The sequence below is a fragment of the Trichosurus vulpecula genome, chromosome 3 (assembly GCF_011100635.1).
Source record: "Trichosurus vulpecula isolate mTriVul1 chromosome 3, mTriVul1.pri, whole genome shotgun sequence".
Taxonomy (NCBI): domain Eukaryota; kingdom Metazoa; phylum Chordata; class Mammalia; order Diprotodontia; family Phalangeridae; genus Trichosurus; species Trichosurus vulpecula.
The window spans coordinates 318,101,928-318,125,612 of NC_050575.1; positions in this window are offsets into that span (position 1 = coordinate 318,101,928).

The following is a 23,685-nucleotide window of genomic DNA, read 5'->3' on the forward strand; positions in this document are numbered from 1 at the left end:
AACAGAGAGCGCAGAACAGAGGTATCAAAGAGGGGCCCAGATTTCTTTCAAACTAAACATTTTGGAAAGGATCTTCCGAAAGAGGTCATTGTGTCCAGTCACCCACCTCTACATAGGCCCAAAGCTACACCATACTGATTTTTAAATATTTCTTAGAAAACCTGGAAAGACTTGAATGAACTGATGCTAAGTGAAGTGAGCAGAACCAGGAGAACATTGTTCACAGTAACAGCCACACTGTGCAAGGACTGATTTTGCTAGACTTAGCCCTTCTCAGCAATGCAAGGACCTAACACTTTTCCAAAGGAAAATTCCATCCACATCCTCTCTGGAAGAAGAACTATGGAGTCAGAATGCAGAGTGAAGCAGGCTCTTTTCTCTTTTGTTTTGTTCTCTTCCTCATGGCCTCTCCCATTCGTTATAATTCTTCTATGCAACATTACTAATGTGAAAATGTGTAGAGCCCATATCAGATTGCATGCTATCTAAGGGAGGAAGGGGGAGGGAGGGGGAGAAAATTTAAAACTTGTGGAAATGAATGTTGAAAACTGAAAATAAATAAATTAAATATTTTTTAAAAATTTCTGAATGAGAAGATTGCAAATTGTCTCCCTTTGTAAACAATTGCCCTGTTTCATATCACACATTGTTTAGAAAATTATTCCTTATATTTAATTTAAAGAAACATATAACATAGCACAGTGGATAGATATATGGCTTTGGAATCAGATGTACTTTGGTTCCACTTCTCGTTCTTAGACTTCATAGCTATGAGACCATGGCCAAGTGTCTTAAACTGTTTAAGGCTCTAACTTTTGGAAAAATGAAGCCACAGGACTAGAACAATAAAAAAAATAAGTGAAAGACTCTCTTGTAATAGAAATTATCCTATTTCACCTTTCTTCTGTCTTCCACATCATTATTCTCTTTTATAGCCTTTCACACAATTGGTGTTGCCTCAGACAAACAGACCTGGGAAAGACCTTAGCTTAAAAAGATCAAGGTCTCCCACTGCATCTGGGGCCATTGCCAGTGGTCCTGACCTATGTCTTGCCACTGGACCCACATGGCTCCAGGAGAGTGAGGCTGGTGACTCTGCACAGCCCTGCCTCACTCAAATCCAATCACTTACAAGTCAAGACATCACCCTCCTGATGTCATCAGTCCTTTTGGAGAATGAAGGGTGAAGAACAATAACAACATAGTCAAAACGGGCAGTTAAAAATCTGCGTGTTCTATTTACATGGTTTCCATCCATCCAGAGAACTGACTTTCCCCCGCACTTTTCCTGGAAGGTTATTTTTACATAATTGCACACTATGGGGCTGATGGTTAAAGAATTGGCCTGGGAATCAGAAGACCTGGGTCAAGTCCTGCCTGTGACACATGCCAGTAGGGTGACCTTGGGTAAGTCATTTAACCTATATTTTAGGTAGACAAGCTTCTAAGGTTTTAAATTGCAGAGAAGGTGCCAGACTGCATTGGCTCCTCATCCAAGAGTTCCCTATAGCAATGACATCACAGATCCAGTCCCTATCACTTCTTGCCTATAGAAAAATAGGGTTAAATGAAGCCTAGGGAACCAAATGACCCATATCTGGTATTTAGAGTTAACACTTCTAGTGGTACTTGGTGTGTTTGAAAGAACATCACAGTTTCTCTTAGCTTTGGCTTGACCTACTTAATCAGTTCAAGGTCAAAATCCTCCTCTAGACAAGAGGACAATTTAGTACCACCTGAAAATGGATAAGACAACAATAATAATATTATACTCAGGAACACTTTTCAGTTTTTTTAAAAGCTATAACAAGATAAAACCCACACCAGATAAATATTGGAGTCCAGATCTAAAAGCAGCAAATTCTTAAGTTGACTATACGTGTCCAAAAAGACCTCGATCTTAACAGGCTTCATTCAGGACCTGAGCAAAGCAAATAAAATAATGCTCTCAGTTGTGTGACCTGCAATCTAATAACCAGAGATAGGAATTGATTTAGTTGGTCCTTTAATAACATAACAGGAATATGGGAAATATCAATCAGAATACCAACTTTGCAGTTTCCCCCCTGTAGCCATAATGGCTTTTGTTTTCTTTGAATGGCTCAGCTTGCCTCATTGAGCCTCTGGACACTGTGGCTTGCTCTTCCGGGGCAGGAGGCCCGGGGAGCATGCCGGGAGGCAGACGGCTTCCTGTGTGGGGAGTCATGGGGCTGGCTGAGGGGAGGTGTTAGCTCCAGAACCTGGTCTACCCTAGGGGGAGGAGCCAACTCAGGAACCAATCGGCCCTGGTCATTTGGGCGGAGCTTAATGATGTCAGAAACCCTATAAGAGGGGAGAGGACAGCTTGAAGATTCTTCCTCTCTTTCCTTTTCCGGTTGGAGCCAGAGGCAGTTACAACGACCGTTACAGAGGCAGTTACGACCGTTACATCGTCAGTTTCAGTTGTAGCTTCAGTTTCAGAAACAGACACAGCTGAGGCAGGAGCTGCCAGCAGCAGAGCTGATCTACGGGAGGAAGCTGAACAAAGACTTCAGTCCAGTGGGTAATCTTATTACCATCAAGGGGGAAACATGATTTTGCTTTACGCAATCATGTTTCTCTGTAGCCTCCTGGTTACTCTTTCAAGGCGTACTTATTGGGCCTGGAAGATTATGACCAACATATCAAAATGGGGTTGCTGGTTCATGGGTTGGTTACTGTTGAGCCTAAATAAATGTTTTGATTCTTCTGCCTTCTACTTTGAGAGTTTCTTCTATCCGGCGATTCCGAACCTTTCAGACATGTTTATGATCCTCTTTGAGATTATAAACTCGGCCCTCCTGATACATTTGGCGTCACGAACAGGATCGCTAGGTATAAGATCTCTATTTAGAAGCAGAACAATTCCAGAGGAAGAGATAAATATCCCAGGATGGGAGGATCCATTTTATTCCTCCCTAGCAAAAGAATTGGCTAAAAAAGCTGGACCCTGTGAAAACTGGGAACCAAGGCTACGGAGAGGAGATCCTAGGGATTTGGAAAAGTGTTTACGAGAAGTTGGGATTCAGTCAGGGGCATCACTATCTAGGCAAAGCTGGATAGTGTTATCAGCCTACCGGCTAGTATACGAAAGATTGAGATTAAGTGAAAGACATGGGGGCACTCCTACCCCACAGGAAGAAGGGAAATCTCAGATAGCAGAAGACCAAACTGACTCAAATGAGAACTTTTCTATTAATGTGGCTAAGAGCAACAGGAGACCAAAAAAGCCCAGAGTGCATTTCAACCCAGCCCAGAAAGAGCCTGCTGAGGCACAAAACACTACTGGGGTTCAGGATGTGCCTCACACAGAGAATAGGAGATGGTTAAATGATCAGACAAGGGCTCGACCCATACAAAGGAGGAAGACAGAAACCCGAGGTGAAGATTCAGTTACAAGGGAAATTCAGGAAGATTTCTCACCGCAAGAGGTCACAGATATTTTGAGTAGATTCAGCCAAAGAATAGGAGAACCATTGATATCTTGGATGGTAAGACTCAGTGATCAAGGGGCCGGTGGAATATCAGTAGATGGGACAGACTGCATGAGATTCATAGGTATCAGCCATGATCCTCTAGTTCAACAAGCTTTTAGGGAACATCATCAGCAAGGAGATGGTGATAGCAGGACTACTCTGTTGGCATTAGCCGCTGTGGGATGCAATAAGAGATATGCTACTGATTCTATGTGGCCCACTGAGCACAGACCCTGGTATTCACTTAGAGATTGTATCATGAGACTAAAGGAGGAGGTAATGAAGACTGCCATTATGATAGGAACTGCAGACAAATATTACAATGATCCAATGGGACTGTCTCATAGGAATTTAATAATTAGGACAGCTCCCCCTGCTTATAAACAACTAATTTTGAATTTATTGCTTGGAGAAGTAGGGAGCCGTCTTACAACAGTGATAAATAAGATTTTACAGTTATATGACTTAGGTGACTGGGGAAGGGATAGATCTCCTCGAGAGAGAAGAGTGAATAACCAGCAAACTTGGCGCCAAAGGAGAGTAACAAGGAAAGAAATGTTTACTACTTTATTGAGAGCAGGGGTAGGTTTTGAAATGATAGATGGAATTCCAACCAATGAATTATACAGAATGTATAGAGGACTTGATAACACGAGAAATAGGGAAATAAGAACTGCTCCTGCAAGCCTACAAGCCACTCAGACTGAAGGTGACCTTGTGTGATTAACGGATGAAAACTTGTACATTTGGGGAAAGGCTGGGAGGACAATCTTAGTCTATATCTAGGGTGGGATCCTCTTGGCTTCCTCATTATGTTCCTTTTGAAAAGAAACATTTCCCACCTGAGTTTGGCTCTGATGTTGGATCTTTGCATAACTGAAATCTCAACCAAACTTGAGATGATTTTATTTGAAGAATTGTGGTCCATACTTGTCTATTCTTTTGTCCTTTGTTTTGGCTAACCTTGTTGCTAGTTTTGTTTCCTTCAGGCTTAAGCACCCTGCACTTTCCGGTGACTGCCTAAGCATGTAGCATTCTTGGAATTCCTGCCAGCTCGTTAAAGAAATGACCTCTGGAATGGGACTTTTTGGGGGCAGGGCCATCTCTACATCCAATTTCAGCATGAAGAAGCTATGGAAAATGAGACCTTCACCCCTCACCCCAAGATTTTGAGCCCCAATCGTTCAAGGGGGGTGGAAATGATGATAGTGTTCTGTTTACTTATTTTGTGTTATCCTTGCTGTGTTGTTTTATTGTTATGATATTATTGATCCTATGTAATGGATACAAGGATTTAGGGGTGGACATTTGAATTATTAATAATTATTTTGGGGATGATTGATTGAAGAGATTATCTTGCTGGGACCTAGGGGTGGATCGCATTTGAATCGTTAAACCAATGTTTAGGAATGTCACCAAATGATATGTTTTGCTTTATAATGAATGATATGTTTTAGTTTCCTTTGTAATTGAATCACAATGTATGTTCTAGGATACATGGCTGATTAGATTATGTATCCTATAACAAGGGGTGGAATGTAGCCATAATGGCTTTTGTTTTCTTTGAATGGCTCAGCTTGCCTCATTGAGCCTCTGGACACTGTGGCTTGCTCTTCCGGGGCAGGAGGCCCGGGGAGCATGCCGGGAGGCAGACGGCTTCCTGTGTGGGGAGTCATGGGGCTGGCTGAGGGGAGGTGTTAGCTCCAGAACCTGGTCTACCCTAGGGGGAGGAGCCAACTCAGGAACCAATCGGCCCTGGTCATTTGGGCGGAGCTTAATGATGTCAGAAACCCTATAAGAGGGGAGAGGACAGCTTGAAGATTCTTCCTCTCTTTCCTTTTCCGGTTGGAGCCAGAGGCAGTTACAACGACCGTTACAGAGGCAGTTACGACCGTTACATCGTCAGTTTCAGTTGTAGCTTCAGTTTCAGAAACAGACACAGCTGAGGCAGGAGCTGCCAGCAGCAGAGCTGATCTACGGGAGGAAGCTGAACAAAGACTTCAGTCCAGTGGGTAATCTTATTACCATCAAGGGGGAAACATGATTTTGCTTTACGCAATCATGTTTCTCTGTAGCCTCCTGGTTACTCTTTCAAGGCGTACTTATTGGGCCTGGAAGATTATGACCAACATATCAAAATGGGGTTGCTGGTTCATGGGTTGGTTACTGTTGAGCCTAAATAAATGTTTTGATTCTTCTGCCTTCTACTTTGAGAGTTTCTTCTATCCGGCGATTCCGAACCTTTCAGACATGTTTATGATCCTCTTTGAGATTATAAACTCGGCCCTCCTGATACACCCCCCTCCCCCAAGCTCATATAATAGTTGAGGAAAATGGAAATATGCAAAAACTTAAGTTAATTGCCTTTGCCACCTATATGCGAAGTTCTGTGCTGAGTCCTTGACTTTTGAGAGACAGCCTTCTCAAAGAAATCAATGTTTGGCCCAAGGTGGAAAAGGTCATTGTTCTAGGCCCTGTATTTTAAGAGAACCTTATTTTCCTGAAGTTTGGACACTGTGTACACTGTGGGGCCAATGGCTAAAGGAGATAGGAGATAGAAGAGAATGAGGAAGAGAAAAGGTAGCACTCTTTGCTGGCACTGTGAAGCCATCCCATAAGTTCTTCATCATCACCAAGGCAAAGGCTGCCCCTGCCACAAAGAACCACCCCCTCCCAAATTCTCTGTGTTTACTTCAGGAACAGAGGATCATAACCATTTATTGATGAAAAAGGTGAAGCCCAAAAAGGAAAAATTTTGTCCTTGGTCACATAGGTAGTAAGAAATACTTCCTTGGGATCCACACCTACTTCATTTTATTTGGACCCATCATCACTGAATCTGTAAAATCTATCAAATGTCAGAATTGACAGGAAAGTTATATGTTTTATCAAAACCTTCCAACTTTTCCTCTAGATGTGACTTAAAAGCTTGGCTTAAAATTTTTTGGATATATTTTAGATAATTAAACCCATACAATATTGACTGAAAAGAAAAAGCTTACCAGAAAGGAAATTAAATGTAAGTTTATTGAGAAGATATTCTGACTTCCCGAAATAACAATAGTTTTGCTCAAAGTTAATTAAGGTCTATCTCTTTCTTCAGTGAATTCCATTTGGGTACTGCATGTTCCCTGAGCTGCTTTTGTTTTGGTATTTCTCTGAAGAATAATAAGCAGGAAAACTGTAGCAAATTTCATTATGGTTATTTAGAATAGATTTTCCCAGGTGTTAAGAACAGTCAACCTTCCAAAGACATCTTAGGAATTGTGCCCTACTTGTCAGAACTCAGTACTCAAGCAGGCTTGTAAAGTGATGTGTCCAGCTATTATACAAACAAGAGTCCACTGCTCCAGGTAGTATAGTTTAGTGTACCTGGAGTTAGGGAATCTGAGTATGGATATCGTATTATCCACCTGACTGGCCAATGCATACAAGGCACTGGATATCCTCAAATGTTTCAGAATGTGACACTGTTTGGTTTGTGTATGTATGCAACAGGCTAATTATGCAGAAGACTGTCTGTGAGAGCAGAAACAGTTCATTTTTGAGCATTGGTTACCTGATCATAGGTAAAAATGAGTGTCTATAGACGTTGGTGTTAGTTGCATTTTCTTTGAGGGAGCAGTGGATAAAACAGCCAAATAAAATTACATGTCAAGGCATCAGTGGCCAGGACCATTAATGGAAGTCATTTGATTCACATAGGATGAGGATCTCACTCAAGAAGAGTGACAAATATGAACTTTCACTGTCATTGTCTGTTTAGCCAACATCATAATTTTTCCTGAAATTTCTTTAATCGTACAGCCCATATTCTTTCATTGCTAACCTATATCCAAGCATATGTGCTATTAACTAAGCTACAAAATAAAATTCTTTCTCTTCACATAGCCTTGGGCAATACAAATTTAATTCAACAAACATTTATGAAATTCCAACTATGTACTATTTTAGACAGTGGGGATATAAAGTAAAAAATGAAACAGTTCCAGCCCTCAGGGGGGCTACTCTATCTAAGAAACATAATATGTATGAAAAAGTATAGATAAAAGTGTGAAGTAGCATGCTGCCCCATAACATGTGTGTGTTGGGATATGTATATAAATGCATGTATATGTATGTGTGTGTGTGCGCATGTATATATATATGTTTGTATATGTATTTGTGTATAGAAACAGATAGAGACAAGGGTTATCTAAATGCTGCCCACAGTTGGCATTGATTGATATCTCTAAAATCTTGCCTGCTCTTATTCAAGAGAAACTTGGATTCTTGCCTTAAGGGGAACAGGAGAAGGGACCGCAGGACTGACCACTGTTCTCTAGTCTCTGAAAGATGGGTACTGGGTAAGAATATCTATCAGTCTCTCTAAATGTTGCTGATCTGGTGGTACATAGGTGGTTCAAAGCTGCTTTCCTGGGCACTATCCCTTAGAGTGGGGAGGACTATCCCAGGGTTCTACTAGCCAACTTAGCCCCTTCCCACCAAAAACAGGCCATACTAAAGACCGTTACAAAAAGCAAGTAGTGAATATACTCATGTATCCAAGGAAAACAGTAAGCAGAAATGTAAGAAGTTATGCAAATAAGCACATACCAGAGAATACACGAATGAGTTCTTTAAATGGAAACAAGATGAGCTTTCAGCTCAGAAGAGAAAGGAGCTCCAATCTCACTCTAGAGAGTCTCTGGGGAGCAAAGCTAGAAATTTGGGGACATATTAAAGACCCAGCTTCCTCTAAATGGCTGTCATTTTCAAAGTTTGTCTCTTCCTCCCCCAATGTCTAGAGTTAATCCTCAAGTGAATCTGTTATGCACATTTTTTCTCAATGGAACAATTTTTCCCTTCTCTACTTTCATCAACTTGTTCTCCCACCAGCTCATCAGCTTATATATGTGTGTCCCACTTCTGATATACACCGACTGTATGACCTTGGGCTAGTCACTTAATATCTCAGTGCTCTAAACAGATCTCTAAGTTGCAGAGAAGATGGCAACCTAAAAAGATAAAGAAAGTGTCCTCACCTGCGTTCCCTATACCAGTGAAATCACAGATGCACTCCCTGTTCCTTTATCATACGGCATATTTTTAAATGATAGATACTTTTATGAAAGAGGGCATTGTAGATGAATAAGTCAAGAAAGGGTCGATTGGCACTCAAACTGAGTCTCAATGGAAAAAGTCTTTGAAGGAAATTGGGAGTTCCAAGAAATAGAGGTGAAGAAAGAATTGATCCCAAGCATGGAGAAAAAAACAACATAAAATATGGAAATGAAGATGAGGTGCCCTGTGCAAGGCTCAGCAAGCAGGCCTGCGTGACTGGACGATAAGAGTTCGTGGAAGGGAGTAGAGTGTAGAAAAAGACTAGTGTACTTTCTACTTGTGTAGAAAGAGTGTAGAAAAAGTAAGAAAGGTCCAGGTTAACGTTTTAAAAGCCAAACAGAAGAGTTTATTTTTGATCCTAGAAGTAACGGAGAGCCACTGAAGTTAATTTAATAGAGAGGTGGAATAGTCAGACCTGCTCTTTAGGTGAAGTGCAAGGAGCAGAACCAGGAGAATATTATACAGAGTAAAAGCAATATTATAAAGTAGATCAACTGTAAAAGACCTAACTACTCCGATCAAGACAATGATCCAAGACAATTCCAAAGGACCCATGATGAAAACTGCTACACACCGCTAGTGAGAGACTAATGCCCTCTGAATATAGACTGAAACATACTTTTTTAACTTTCTTTATCCTTTTTTGGTCTGTGGCATTTTTTTGCACCATAGCTAATATGGAAATATGTTTTTCATTATTTCACATGTATAATTGATATCAAATTGCTTGCCTTCTCAAGGAGGAGGAAGCGTAGGAGGGAGAGAGAGAATTTGGAACTCAAAATTTTTAAAAATGATTGTTAAATTTTTTACATATAATTCAGAAATATTTAACAAAATGAATTAAAATATTTTTTAAGAAGAAAATCACTTCAGTGGTTCTCTGTAGGTGGAGCAGGGAGAGGCTTGAGATAGTAAAATCAAATAAGAAGTTATTTCAATTCAAGGGGAATAATATGAAGTAAAACTGATAAGGTAAGTGGGAGAGAGATTATGACGAGCTTTAAATGCCCAATTGAAGGGTTTATATTTTATCCTAGACACTGGGGAACCATTGGAGACTGTTTTTTAAGCATGGTCAGATCTGTTTTAGAAATACTAATTTAACAGTTCTATGGAGGATAGATTGGAAAGGGAAAACGCAGCAGGCACGCATACCAATTGAGGGATATTGCAATAGTCCAGGTGAGAAGCAATAAGGCTTGGCCTAAACCACAAACATAAACTGGGGACTGGGTAGGCCAGCACACCTGGCCTGTTCTCTGTGCATGACTATTGTCTGAACCTGTGTAGAGGATATGGGAATGGAGAGAAGGGATGGATATGAGGGATCTTGTGGGGGTAGAATCAACAAGCTTGGGAACTGATTAGATATGGGGGTTGGAGGAGCTAGAGGAGTCATGGTCATATGACTTCAAAGAGGTAAACTTAGGTGATTAGAAACATGGTAGTATAAGCAACAGAAATGATGAAGTTTGGAAAAGGGACAGATAGAGTTTGGAAAAGGGGACAAATATGAGATGCTTATGAGACATCTAGCTAGAAATGTCCAGAGGACAGTAGGCACCAGGGGACTGGAATTGAGAGAGAGAGAGAAAGAGAAAGAGACAGAAAGAGAGAGAGTGTGTGTCAGACAGAGACAGAGATAGAGACAGAGACAGAGACAGACAGGAAGAGAAACAGAGAGACAGAGACAGAGAGAGAGAGAGAGAGAGAGAGAGAGAGAGAGAGAGAGAGAGAGAGAGAAAGAGAGAGAGAGAGGAGAGAGAGAGAGAGAGAAAGAGAGAGAGAGAGAGAGAGAGAGAGAGAGAGAGAGAGAGAGAGAAAGAGAGAGAGAGAGAGAGAGAGAGAGAGAGAGAGAGAGAGAGAGAGAGCAGATCTGAATATATAGAATTGGAAATTATATGCAGAGAAATAATAATTGACTCCATTGGAACTGACAACATCACCAAGGGAGAGAATATATAGAAAAAATAAAAGAGAACCCAGGATAAAGATTTTGGGGAGCATCCACACAGTACACAGGAAAAGGTTAATGATGATTATACCAATTCATACAATGCTTACCCTAGAAATTACTTCCTTGATCTTAACTGCTGTGGGAATTATCAGTCTATGGAATTCTGATGCATGATCAGGGAGAAAGAACCATTCATTCTAAAGCCAATGTTTGAGCACTGGGGCAGACTGCCAGCTCTGTTCATCATTACATGGAAACCCTGCAGAAAGTCATACAGCTTGACCAACAGGTATACCAGTGTCATCTGAGATTTTAAAACATTTCTCTGTGAGAGAAATAAGGAGAACAGATCTAGGCAATGGATGCTGTTGGAGTCCACGGGAGACTTTGGTATCTATCAAATAGCAGCCTCTTAAACTCTAGACTTGAATTCTAGACTTACTGGACTGTGGAGAACCATGAAAACAGTTCGTTCTGGGTCTTACCTAAGTTTTCTTGATGACAAAATGGAAAGTACTAATTTTATATGATCTCAAATCAAGAGAGGCTTCGGGACTTTTTTGAGAGGCGAATCTGTTCAAATCTTGAATGTAAAGAACTGAATGAAGTTTAAAGGAATTAACACAGACTTCTAGAGCATTTTAACTAGAAGGGACCTTGGAGAATATTGAATCCAATCCCTTCATTCTATAGAGGGGAAACTGAGGCCCAAGGAAGTTTAGTGACCTGCTCAGTGTTAGCAGCAGGGCAAAAGCTTGGAGTTCAGTCATCTTGTTACTAGATCAGTGTTCTTTCCACCATACCGGGATGCAAATAACAATTAGGTAGCATTGTACAGACAGAACAGTGGCTCTCAGGATCTAAGCTGTTAAGAAAGGCTGAATGTTAGTCAACTTGGTGACTCAGTGGCAACACTCAGGACTAACTTGAAGAAAAACTTTTTAAGATGTGCATTCCTGCCCCCACCCCCACCCCACACCTGCTCCCTTTATCTTAAAGCTGTTTGACAATTATGCCTCTTCCTAAGAACAGTTTTCCGTAGTGAGGAAGAGGGGCATGGAATATGGGTGCTTTGTTTCCTCAGTTCAACAATCTTTGACAATATATTAGCAAAATATAGACCCTTTCTAGTTGTTTGAATGTTTGACTTTAGTAGGCCCCATCGTGAGTGGAGAGATTCTACCACCAACTCAGAGCCCAAGGAAAGCCTTTAAATTTTCTCCCTTGAGCCATTTCATGGCATTATAAAATCCTTAGTTCTGTCCTCTGGGTTAGCATCAAAAATCTTTAGGGGCTTTCTCCCATGCCCTTTATTAACCATATGTCCTTGATGATACCTCATCTGAGTAAGAGTGGTAATTGCATTATACTTTGTGGTTCACAAAGTATTTCATCTGCATTTTCTGATTTGATCCTTACAACAACCCAGTTAGATAAGAAGTACAGGTGTTTTAACACCATCTTACAGAGGAAGAAATGAAATATTAGACAGGGTAAGTGAAATCCCATCTTCAAAGGCCTACTAAACACTGGCCAGCAGAATTCAAATTCAAATCTTCTCGACTATTTCCAGGACTCTCAACATTACTCTATGTTGCCTTTCCAATTGTGGGTACTCTATCAATTTTCACTCTGTTAGATGTGCTCATTTCTCATCAAATATTTAGTTCCCAGGAAAGCATCAAATCATTCCCCCACCCCGCCCCTCCCTACACTTCACATCTCTTGCTCTTTTCTCTTCCAGGTCATAAGTAAGGTTTGCAAAGCACTTTACAAATATTAACTCATTTGATCCTTACAACAACCCTGTGTGGTAGGTGCTATTTTTATCTCCATTTTACAGATACAGAAACTGAGGCAGAGAGAGGTTAAGTGTATCACCAGAGTCGCATAGCTAGTAAATGTTTGAGACCAGAGTTGAACTCAGGTATTCCTGATTCCAGATTCAGAGCTCTATCAATGGTGCCAAATTTCTCCTCTTTATTCCTGGTTTGCTTAAGACCTTATGATTCTCATCTTGCAATCCAGAGATTGTTACTCTTGTGACTAAGCTATTAAGGTAGCAGAGCTCCTATTTCTTACTTGCTTCAATCACTCAATAAGGATTTCTTCTTCTTCTTTTTCTCCTCCTCCTTCTTCTCCTCCTCCTCTTCCTCTTTCTCCTCCTCCTCTTCCTCTTCCTCCCCCTCCTCCTTCTTCTTCTTCTTCTGACATTTTTTTGGTCATATCTGACTCTTTGTGACCCTATTTGGGGTTTTCTTGGCAAATATGCTGGAGTGTTTTGCCATTTCTTTCTCTAGCTCATTTTATAGATGAGAAAACTGAAGCAAACAGTATTAAGTGACTTGCCAAGGGCCACACAGCTAGTAAGTGCCTGAAGCTAGATTTGAACTTAGGGAGATGAGTCTTCCTGACTCCAGGCCCAACACTTTGTGCACTATGGCGCCAACTAGCAGCCTATAATGTACCCTAGGTGCCTATTAGGTGATAAGAGCTATCCTAGGCACTCAGGGTACAAATGTGAAAGTGAAACAGACCTTGCCCTCAGAAAACTTGTGTGGGAATACACTATCTGCAAAAATAAGCAACTATAAAATAAATACAATGTGATTCAAGGGGAGGGGGAACTCCTAACAACCAAAGGAACCAAGAAAGACCTCTTGAAGAAAGAGATGCTTGAATTGAACCATGCGGAGGAGTCTTTGTAAGAGTCCTGTCTCTCTGATGTCCTTTCCAGTGAATGATTCATTAGTATAGTAAATATCTTCTTTAACTAAGCTCTTCATATCACAATCTGGCCTCCAGTTGGAGCCAAACTGCTTCTTTTTCAAAGGCCACTTGTTCTCTTCTGATACTCTGAAGACATTTGTAACCTCAAATGAGCAGTTTTAAACACAGCCTGAGCCACACAGCACTTCCCTCCTCTCTGGAGATTACTCCAGTATTTGGTCATTCATATCCTGGAAAATCTCTCTAGGTTTCATTTCAGGCCTCCCCTTCTCTTTTCCCCACCTTGTTCATTCCCAAAGAAACCCAAAGAGCATCTCAGTTCAGCATGAAACTATAACCCTCTATGGGACCTTTGTTGAGGACATCTTCCTGGCCCCAAACAGCTCCCCAGGAACTGCCTATTACATTAGCCTTGGGGCTAGCTCTTCATTACGCAAGTCAGGCTGACCTGAAGTCAGAGAAGGAGGAATGTCTGAGTGTAGAATCAACCAAACCCAACAGACCAATGTGATTCTGTACAAAACACTAAAAAGAGGATGGATCTCAGAAGTGTGAGGCATCTCAAAAATTAGCATGCCTTGAATTAATTTCTATCATCTCATTCTCTTACCCTTTATTCTTATTCCTAATTCTTGCTGCTAATATTTATTCATATGCCCATAAACTCTAAAATGTGATTGCACTATATTATAAAAACACATTTCTAATCATGTGCTTTTTCACATATCCCATAAGTGATGCAGCTATCCAGCAAATTTACTTCAAGACACCAAAACTTTATTTTTCTTCTCAAATAAAATCCCTTCTTTCAGATGCTGGGCTGAATGACACAGAAAGTTTTATGGAATATGGATATTTTTGAAAAAATAGCTCTTTGGGTAAATTGTAGGTAAAAATTTTTGAAAAAATAGCTCTTTGGGTAAATTGCGCGATTCTTTAAATATCATTATCATTTCAATCCAAATCAATATGTATAACAAACCCCTAATATTAATAATTTATAAAACATTTGTTTGTAGAACACTGCGCAAAGCTGTGGCAAAGAGACATCAACAACAAATATCTTTTGAGCACCAATACTGGGCCCCTTCTCCCATTGGTGAGTTCTATGGGAATCATTCCCAACCATTGGTGAATTCCTGGACCCATCCCCAAATTGAGTTTCCATTTTGGGAATGGGCCCAGACTGGTTATTCTTAATTCACCTCGTGGCTATGCTTCTGACTTTCTAGATTTTGCCATCACAGACATATGTGAGTACCTTCTTCCCCTATACCCCACATTTTAGCTTCCTTTTATGTATTGTCTAAGCCATTAGAATATAAGCTCTTTGAGGGCAGGGACTGTCTTTCTTTTTGCTTGTACTTGTATTCTCAGCATGTTAGCATAGTTCCTGGCACATCGTAAGTGTTTAACAAATGCTTGTTCCTTACCTTCTTACTCGAACAATTAAAAGATCAGGTTGGAATGTCTTCAGGAAACTGCAAAGCTCCTTTAATTATCCTAAGTTTTCCTTGGAAGCAAAAGCCCATCATTTTAATGCCAGCATTCTACTAGTGTTGCTTTATGGCAGTAAAACTTGAAATTTGTCTCTAAAGAACAAAAAATGAATGTCACACTGAGGAAAATGGAGAAATGAGTGGTGGGTATGAACTGGGTGCAACATATGACTAGTGAGAAGCCTTAAAGAATAGGAATAAAAGATAGCATCAAAGAAATACAAGATAGAAAGTGATAGGCTGGTCATATGATGAGGTAGAAGCATGGGCATCCAGGGTGCTCCACTGACATCTTCATAAAGTGAGGAGACAGCAAGGAAAGTCTCTAGACCACTGGCTGAAGACCCAGTGTGGCAAACTGATGGGAGAATAATGAACAAGAGACCCATGAGATTGGCAAGTATGATCTACACTGCTAGAGGGAACATCTGAGTCAATATCATAGACCCATTTAAGTAACCAGTGTTGTGCAGGGGTCCTTAAGTTTTGTGGGTTTTGGACCCCTTTGGTAGTTTGGTGAAGTCTGTGGACCTCTTCTCAGAATAATATTTTAAAATGCATAAGATGACATAGGACTACCAAAGAACCCAATAATTTCAAAATATAATTATCAACATTAAAAAGAGTTCCCAGATCCCAGTTAAAGAACCTCTGTCCCAGTGGAATGCAAGCTCTTTGAAGGCAGGATTGAATCACTTTTGTATTTATATCACCAGGGTTCAACACAGTGCCTGACATACTGCTGGCACTTCATAATGCTTGTCTATTGAGTGATTGTTTGAAATTCCTTTAATTGTAAGCTTTGGACCAACCAAAGGCTGAAGGAGGAGACACAGAGACATTAGAAATGATGTAGAGGGCAATCATGCTTCAGGTAGGGATTGGTCTAAATCAGTAGTGTCAATCCCTACAGGCCACATACCAATTTAGAAAACCACAAATAGACATTATTTATGTTGTATTGTATTTTTATTAGACATTTTTCAATTACATTGTAATTTGGTTCCAGCAGCACTTGGGCGTTTTGCCTTCCACTGAGTATGACACCTAGATGACCTTGGGGTCCCTTAACAGCTATAAGATGACTTGTTTCCAAGACCATTTGGCCTTACCTCATTTTACACGTGAGAAGGAGACTTCAAAAGGGGAAGCCAATGGTCACAAAGTGAATTATTGGCCAAGCTGATACTAGAACTCAGGTCTACAGATTTTCAGAGGAAGAATATTTTTTTCTTTACTATGTCATTCTGTCTCTCAGCTTCTGACCCCAGTGAGTTTACAGGACAATTGTGGGGCCATGCCAGACATCCAAGAAATAGGTAATAATATGTTCACAAGTGCCGATGATTGGTATAGACGGTAAGTACTGTGGGACAAATACAGAGGAGGATGGGACTTCTGTAGGTTGAGGCCAGACCTTGAAGGATGGGTAAGATTTGAATTGTCAGAGAAGAGCAACAGAGGGCATTGCACTCAGAAAAGTATTGAATGACCTCTTTGAAAACAGTTCATAACAACAATCCTGGGAAAATAGCTGGGTTGGAGGTAGGGTGATTTATGAACAAGTCAGCCCTGGGCATCTTCCAAGAAGCTTTGGCATTATTTATGACACTGGAGAAGGCAAGAAGGGAGTGCTGTGCGTGTGGAAGGAACAAATCTGATAAAAGCAGGGGAAAAAGCTGTTGAGCAAATTTAAGAACGTGGGCTGCCAGACAGCAGCAGTTGTGACTGGGTCCTGGGCCAGACATCCTGGGAAGAGACAACTTGCAGACTGGTAAATCTGCATGAGCAGCAGCAACGTAATGTCATAGAAGAGGAGCTGGGCTGGGAGTTAGGAAATGTGGGCTCCATCTCTAGCGGGACATGGACTAATTGTACGACCTTAAGAAAGTCCTTTCACCTCTATGAGACTCAGTGTCACTGTAATAGTGTCTTCCCTTTGCCTTAGGCCTTGATAAACTCAGCTCCCTAAGGTTCCAGCTACAGGTCTTGAAGCTATCTTGGGGAATTTGAATTAAGCCCCTAGGCTTATCATCTTTCTTGATTTTCTCAAGGCACACAGATATCTCAATCCCAACCTGAGGCATTTGTGATTCTAGGATTCCTAGCCCCTGACAATGTTTGGCTCCTTAGGATGTGAACTCCCCACAATCCATATCCACACTACCTTTCAGCCTTCTTTCGTTAATACTGCAATCGGACTCCTCTTTGGGGCACCTCCTTTCTCCTTTACCTCCTGTCTGTTATTGTCGTTGTCACCAACAAGAACAACCTCCTATCTATCTATGCCTCAGAACACTAGTGTATTTATAAGGGAAAAGAAATTCTACTAATCCAGAAGTAATGTAATAGGATAAGGTAGTTAGAAGTGGGACTAAAAAGAAAGCTCTCTAGTCTCAGACTAAGGAATACTTAAAACACCAGGCTGTTCTAACTGGACCTGAAGAAGTCAGAAGGCCTGGATTGCAATTCTGGCTTCAACATTTACTAGACAAATCATTTACACTTCCTCACACTCAGTTTCCTACACTGTAAAATAAGGATGATGCTTGTGTTACCTGTCTCACTGGTCTACTAAATATGTAAGCAGTCAGTGATGAGATAAAAATTCCTCTACGTTCTAGTGGCTGTTCTTTTGGAATTTCTGTAGCTCACTATCTTATCCATCTATGGCCACGTGAACTAGACCGGTCCCTAAACAATAGACACATGGGCTATAAGCAGACCTACACTACTGTTGATTCACATTGCTATAGTGCATTAAGATTTAAGGGCCTAGGACACCTTCAATCACTACAGAAATTCCAAATAGCATGGTTATTTTTGTTTATCCTGATTCATTTCCTGGCCACTTCCAAATTATTTTTGCCCATATACTAGTCATTTTCCTTATTCCTCTCTCACTGGATCCTGGACTCTTATAGATGAACTTTTCCTTTCTCTTATCTAGAACCAGACCTCCATGTTATTTTCTAGCTATTTCCAAACTATGTTGCTGTATGGGTTTCTCTGTACCTCTTTTTCCCATTTACTAGCATCCCTTTTTGTGTTGTTTCCCTCCATTAGAATCTAAGCTCCTTGAAGGCAGGGATTATATGTCTCACTTCTTTTATTTGTATCCCCGGTGCTTAATATAGTGCTTGGCACATAGTAAACAATAGATAGATTTTGGGATGTGAGCCTGAGCCTGCAAGATGAGCTCATTCTCTCATTATACAAAGCCAAGGTCACTCTCAGCCAATTGAGACATTCTACCCGTATTACGGGCAATCACTTAACTAACTAGATCTCTCCGCTTCCCCAGTTAAGGAGAATTAAAACATGTAACAGATGTAGGCAGTGTTCTTATAATCTCATAAATCAGAGGAATTTCAATTGCTGTATAAGACCCTAATTCTCAAAAAACGGTCCCTCACCTTAAGCCCTCATCTCTAAAATTAGGAGACAACATTATATGATCTTAAACCCCTTCTATCTTTGAGACTCTCTGACTCTATGAAACAAACTTTCAGATGGTTCAAAGAAGGCCACAGATGCAAGCATGACATTCTTAAGCCTAGGGGAAAGTACTAACAGATTGGAAAATCAATGAGCCAAGAACTGAAAGGGCCCCAACTTCAATGATGAATCTTGTCAAAATGAAACAGCAGAGCACATAATCTTAATATTGCCCCCATGAAATGGCAAGGGGCAGGGGGAGGCTGGGATATAGTGAGCCAAAGAAAGCTTTACCAAAATTACTACTTGGCATTCTATGGAAAAAAAATGAATCTCTGTATCTCTGTGGTGGTAAATGATTTCTCTCAGATAAATTTCTTCTTGCTTACAGAGATCCATAAGCAAGGAGATGATTTGTGGTAAATCTTTCATAGGATCATAGATTTCAATCTACAAGGGACCTTAGGGGTCATTGAGTTCAGCCCCTTCATTTTACAGATGAAAAACCTGAGGCCTGGCAAGTGACTTGCCTAGGGTCACCCAGTCTCTGAAGTAGAATTTGAACCTGTCCTCAATTCTAGAACATTATCTGGTACAAATTCCAGACTGCCTCTCAGTTTAATGCCTCTTTAAATCTTCTCCTTTCAGATAAGGCAGCATACCCTTTCAACAGGTAAATTTCTGAAGAGGAAACAAACAGCCTTCTAAATGCTAACCTTACAAACTTGAAACAAACAGTAAAATGTCACAGCCACCTTGTGCTAAATCTTTCACATTTTGTGTGTCATATTTCTGAGGACTCCTTTTCTCTTCACAGGGCTTAGGCACTTTGGGATTGATTTGTGGGCTGTTTACAGCCTAGGCTTTCCTGTTGCTTCTTCTGCCTTTATTGGTACATGGTGGGAAAAGGAAAGAGAAGTATTGATGCAGGTGAGTCAGTACCACAAGATGACATAACGTTTAGTTGTTATCAAAAGGGTAGCTGTAGGAGGCAGCTAGTGCAGTGGAAAACTCAGGAGACCTGAGTGCTACAGGAAGTCCTGACTGCCTTCTTATTATTTGTCTGTGGCCAGAGACAAGTAATTTCCCTGCTCTGGGCTCTAGCTTGCTCATCTGTAAAATAAAGGGTTGGAAAGACAATAATAAGATAGTGATAATATAAATTGTGAACTCTTCAAGGGCAGGGATTGTCCTTTGCCTTTCTTTATATCTCCCGTCCTTAGCACAATGTCAGGTACATAGTAGGTACTTCTCCAAATGTTTATTGACTGACATTTATGTAACACTTTAATGTTTGCAAAGTGCTTACTTAATGTTATGATTTTTAAAGGCCCTCTTATGTCTAAAGGTCTATCATCTATAAGCAAGGACAGGTCTATATTTGTGTTTCAAAAAGAGGTGTGAACATTATGGAGCCTTTGGCAAAAATTACTATACCATCCCTCAAAGCCTTGGAAATGAGCTCTCTTCCCTCCCCACAAGAGGCAACAAAGGCAGCTACATCAGCTCCTATCCTTATCATACCCCCCTCCCCACATCACTACTTCCACAGCAGTCTCCTTGAATTAGGGAACCTCTCCGAATTGGGGTGTAGTGAAAAGAGCACTGAGCTATAGAACTCAAAATACTTGGAAGGAGTCCAGGCTCCTCTTCTAACTTCATGTGTCATGGATCTCTGAGACTCAGTTTCCACATCTATGAAATGAGGCCTTTAAATGAACTTCCCAGAAAGATGAACTTCATAGGATTCCTATTTTCCTAAGATACAAGAACTTCCTCCCTAACAGGGATTCTGTTATGCCCCCCCTCCCCCCCACACACACACCTTCTTCTTTCCCTCCAGCCTGAGAAAGAGTGAGAGCTGACATTTACCCAGTGCTTTACCTACACTAACCGAGCTGATTCTCACAACCACCCCAGGAGGAAGGCTCTGCAGGAATTTTTATTCCCATTTCACAGAGAAGACTGAATCTCAGAGAGGCTAATTAAAAGTAGGTCTCCCTGAAAGGGGAAGCTAGATGACTAACTCACTGGAGAGAGTGCTGGGCCCGGAGTCAGGAAGACCTGAGTTCAGATCTGGCTTCCGATACTAGCTGTGTGACCCTGGGGAGGTCACTTAACTTTGTCTGTCTCCCTTTTCTCATCTGTAAAATGACCTTGGGAAGGAAATGGCAAACCACTCCAGTATCCTTGCTAAGAAAACTCCATGGACAATATGGTCCATGGGATCACAAAGAGTTGGGCATGACCAAATAAAAGCAACAACAACTCCCTGAAATAGGCAGAGGCAAGCATCTCTAGACACTGGGCCATGCTGCCAGTCAAGGAAAGAAAACTGGAGATGAAAAGCATTACCTTCTGGTTTTGGACCTCTGCTGGTGGATATGACAGGGGCTAGATCGGGACAAAATTGTGAAATCGATAAAGGGGGTTTTCGTCTGCTTCCTGAGCCCTTTCCTTTGCTCCCAGATAATCCTTCCGTCCTACCTCTCCTTTCCTTAATTTAATCTATTACAATTGCTTCCCATTGAGCTCCCCAGGGGAGAATTGTGTTTGAAGAGGGGCCAATGTCACCTGTTGGCATAAACCCAAGGAATGAGACCAAATGGTGGGACTTCAGCCATCAGCATCCCCCAAGAAAGGGAAAGTGTTTTGTGGCCTGGGTGGGCGTGGAGGGCCGAGGGTGGCCTTTCATTTCCCTTTGAATCACTCTGTTCCAGCTTCACCTGCTCAGAAAGCATATTGTTATCGCGATAGCTGAGGCTGCCTACAGCGCGCAAGTTGTCTCTTGCTACACGGTTTTCAGAAGACGGGAGAGGTCATTTTCCAGACTAAGGGGTCTTCTAGTTCTTGACTTTGAACCTAGGGCCCAGTTCCCTCCTTCTCTCATCTTGCATGCATACACGCACTCGGCTAGGACTTTCTTTTCATCAATTGCATCTCAAGAGAAGTTGCTCAGGCTGAGACTTCGCTCTCAACAGTCGCCGCTGTGCATTTGTGCCCGACCGCAGCTCCTCTCAGACAGATGCGGCGGCGGCATCGACAGACCCTTGACCCGCAGCTGGCCAGTTTCTGAGGAAATTCAGAGCAGACTGGAACACCAGCTTCCTCCCCAGAGCCTGAGGACTCGCACCAGCCACCGCAGAAGAGACAATCTCCACTCTGGCCAGCCGACGCCAGGACTGATAGGATCTTCCACCTCCCACCTTCATCGAGAGACCCCTACCTTCTTTCCCCTCCCCTGGCATCTCCCCTCCCATGCTGCAAGGAGAGTGGGTCATCAGTCCGCCAGGGGGAGCGCCGGAGCCAAGCGCTGATCTGACCAGACCGCCTGGGTCCGCTGGAGAGTGGAGAGGGTCCCTCCAATCTGCGGGCGCGGAGGGCGGAGCGCTAACTGTAGCAGTGGTAGAAGAAAAATCGCAGCTAGTCGGCACCGAGCCCAGAAAGCGGGAGAAAGAGGTGAGATCGTCTCTGCTGGGGTACCTTGGGTGAAGAAACCAGCAGTCTCCACCTCGCGCCCCTCTCCCTCTCCAGGAAAAGAAGTAACAACAAACTGGCCCCTGATTCCTTTCCATTGCAGCCCTGTGGACTGTTCTGGGGGAAGAGAAGGCATCCAAAGAACCCTATAGAATACAGGTACTGGGGTGTCTCAGAAGCAGGGATGGGGGCGAGGGGACCGGGAGAACAGACTGAGCCTGGCGCCCTGGTGGCACTCTGCTGAGGGTGTAGGGCATCCTCGTGTCTCTCTAGGGGAGCTAGGACTGTTTATGGGTTTTCCTCTCTCGAAGTACGACTCCCCGAAGTCTCTCTGGGCTCCTCGAAGAAAGTAAGATGCTAACTAGTTAGGAAATGTTAGCCACCCTCGCTCGGAGTTCCTGTACTGCGGGAAACCTCAGAGAATGAGAGGATTCTCCGGGAGGCTGGGGACTGTACCAGGGGGGACTGTACCAGAGGGGACTGTACCTAAGGGGAGCTGGCTACAAAGTGGGTGCTGAAAGCAGCCGCCCATGGGACTTCGTGGGAAAGCCTTTAGATGGAAAGAGGAAGGGAAGAAACATGGCACTGGCAAATTCACTTCCAAGTGTTCTTGTTCACTTCTCCTGCTCTCTCACCCCGTCCCTCCACACCCCACCCCACCCCACCCCCCAATTTTTTTTTTCATTTTTCCCTGTCTTTATAAGGTGAACTTTGGACTTATTCCTCTAAGTTAGTAATCCCCTCTATAAAGGGAAGTGCCTCCCATAGCAGAAGGTCCCCTCTCTTCCCCTATCCCTACCCCAGTATCTTAGGGGTCAGAGAGTGGCAGTAGCAATTGGAGAAACTGAGGCTGAGATTAATATCCAAGAGTCCTTGAAGGAAAGGGAATGTCACATCCTGTCTTCTATCCACATTTCATCCTCAGAGGGCCTCCACCCATACACATCTCAGATGGTTTAAAGGTGCCTGAGAGAAGAGGGGCAAAACTGATGACTTTACCTAAGGACAGAGCAGCCTTAGAAAGCTCCCTAGGCAGAGGGGGCTTACTGGTTCTACCTAGAGAGGGAAGAAGGGGAAGGGCATGGAGAGGATTTGCATTGCTGCTTCACCAGAGGTCTGTTGCAGCTTATCTCCTGGTCTTTCTTCTAGGTTAAAGGCTCTTAGTCTATAATTCATGAATTTGTTTTTGTAAATATTTTGATTACTGTATTTTGTGTATTTTCTTCATTTTAAAATGTTATTCTGAGAAAAGGTTCCCAAAACTTTGCCAAATTGCCAATGGGGTTCATTACACAAAAGAAAGGTTAAGAACCTCTACTTTAGGAACTCAGAAAGTAGCCATTCTTTGTGGGTGACCTAGCATACCTAGGATTCTTGAATGTCCCTTTTCAGAGTTGCTTCCTGCACTGAACCTGTTGTATTTTGCTATGGAATCCCTTACCTTTCCCATCTCTTCCAATGAGTTTTGTTGACCGGACTGCTGAGTAAGAGCTTCCTTCTAATAATCAAAGCCTACCCTGATCATTGAACTGATCCAACTCCTGAGAAAAAAAAAAAACCTTAGAAACAGCCCCAACTGTATTTTCAAGGCTTTGAGTTAGGGAAGGAAGAGGGGGAAAAGGGACTGGTTGACTGTTGGTCAGATATGGCAATCTGGTGTTTGTAATTGTATGTATTTTACAGACATCCAGGCTAGTTTTTCTTTTCTCCTTCTTAGTGAATAACTTTAATTCAACATCGGTTGTTAAATATTTCTTTGAGTTGAATCTAGAACACTACTTAAGGAGGGAACTTGGAGCCTTTTGTGGGGAATATTGACATAAAACACTTTTCTCAGGACACAGCTCATTTATGGTAGAATTCAGCTTTCCTGACCCTTTCCCTGTCACGGACTCTGTTATGACCATACTGCCGTCTCATTTTGGTTCACTGAAAGCTAAATAGTCTTACATATAAGGTTCTCTTGAAAGGATGCAACCTTTTG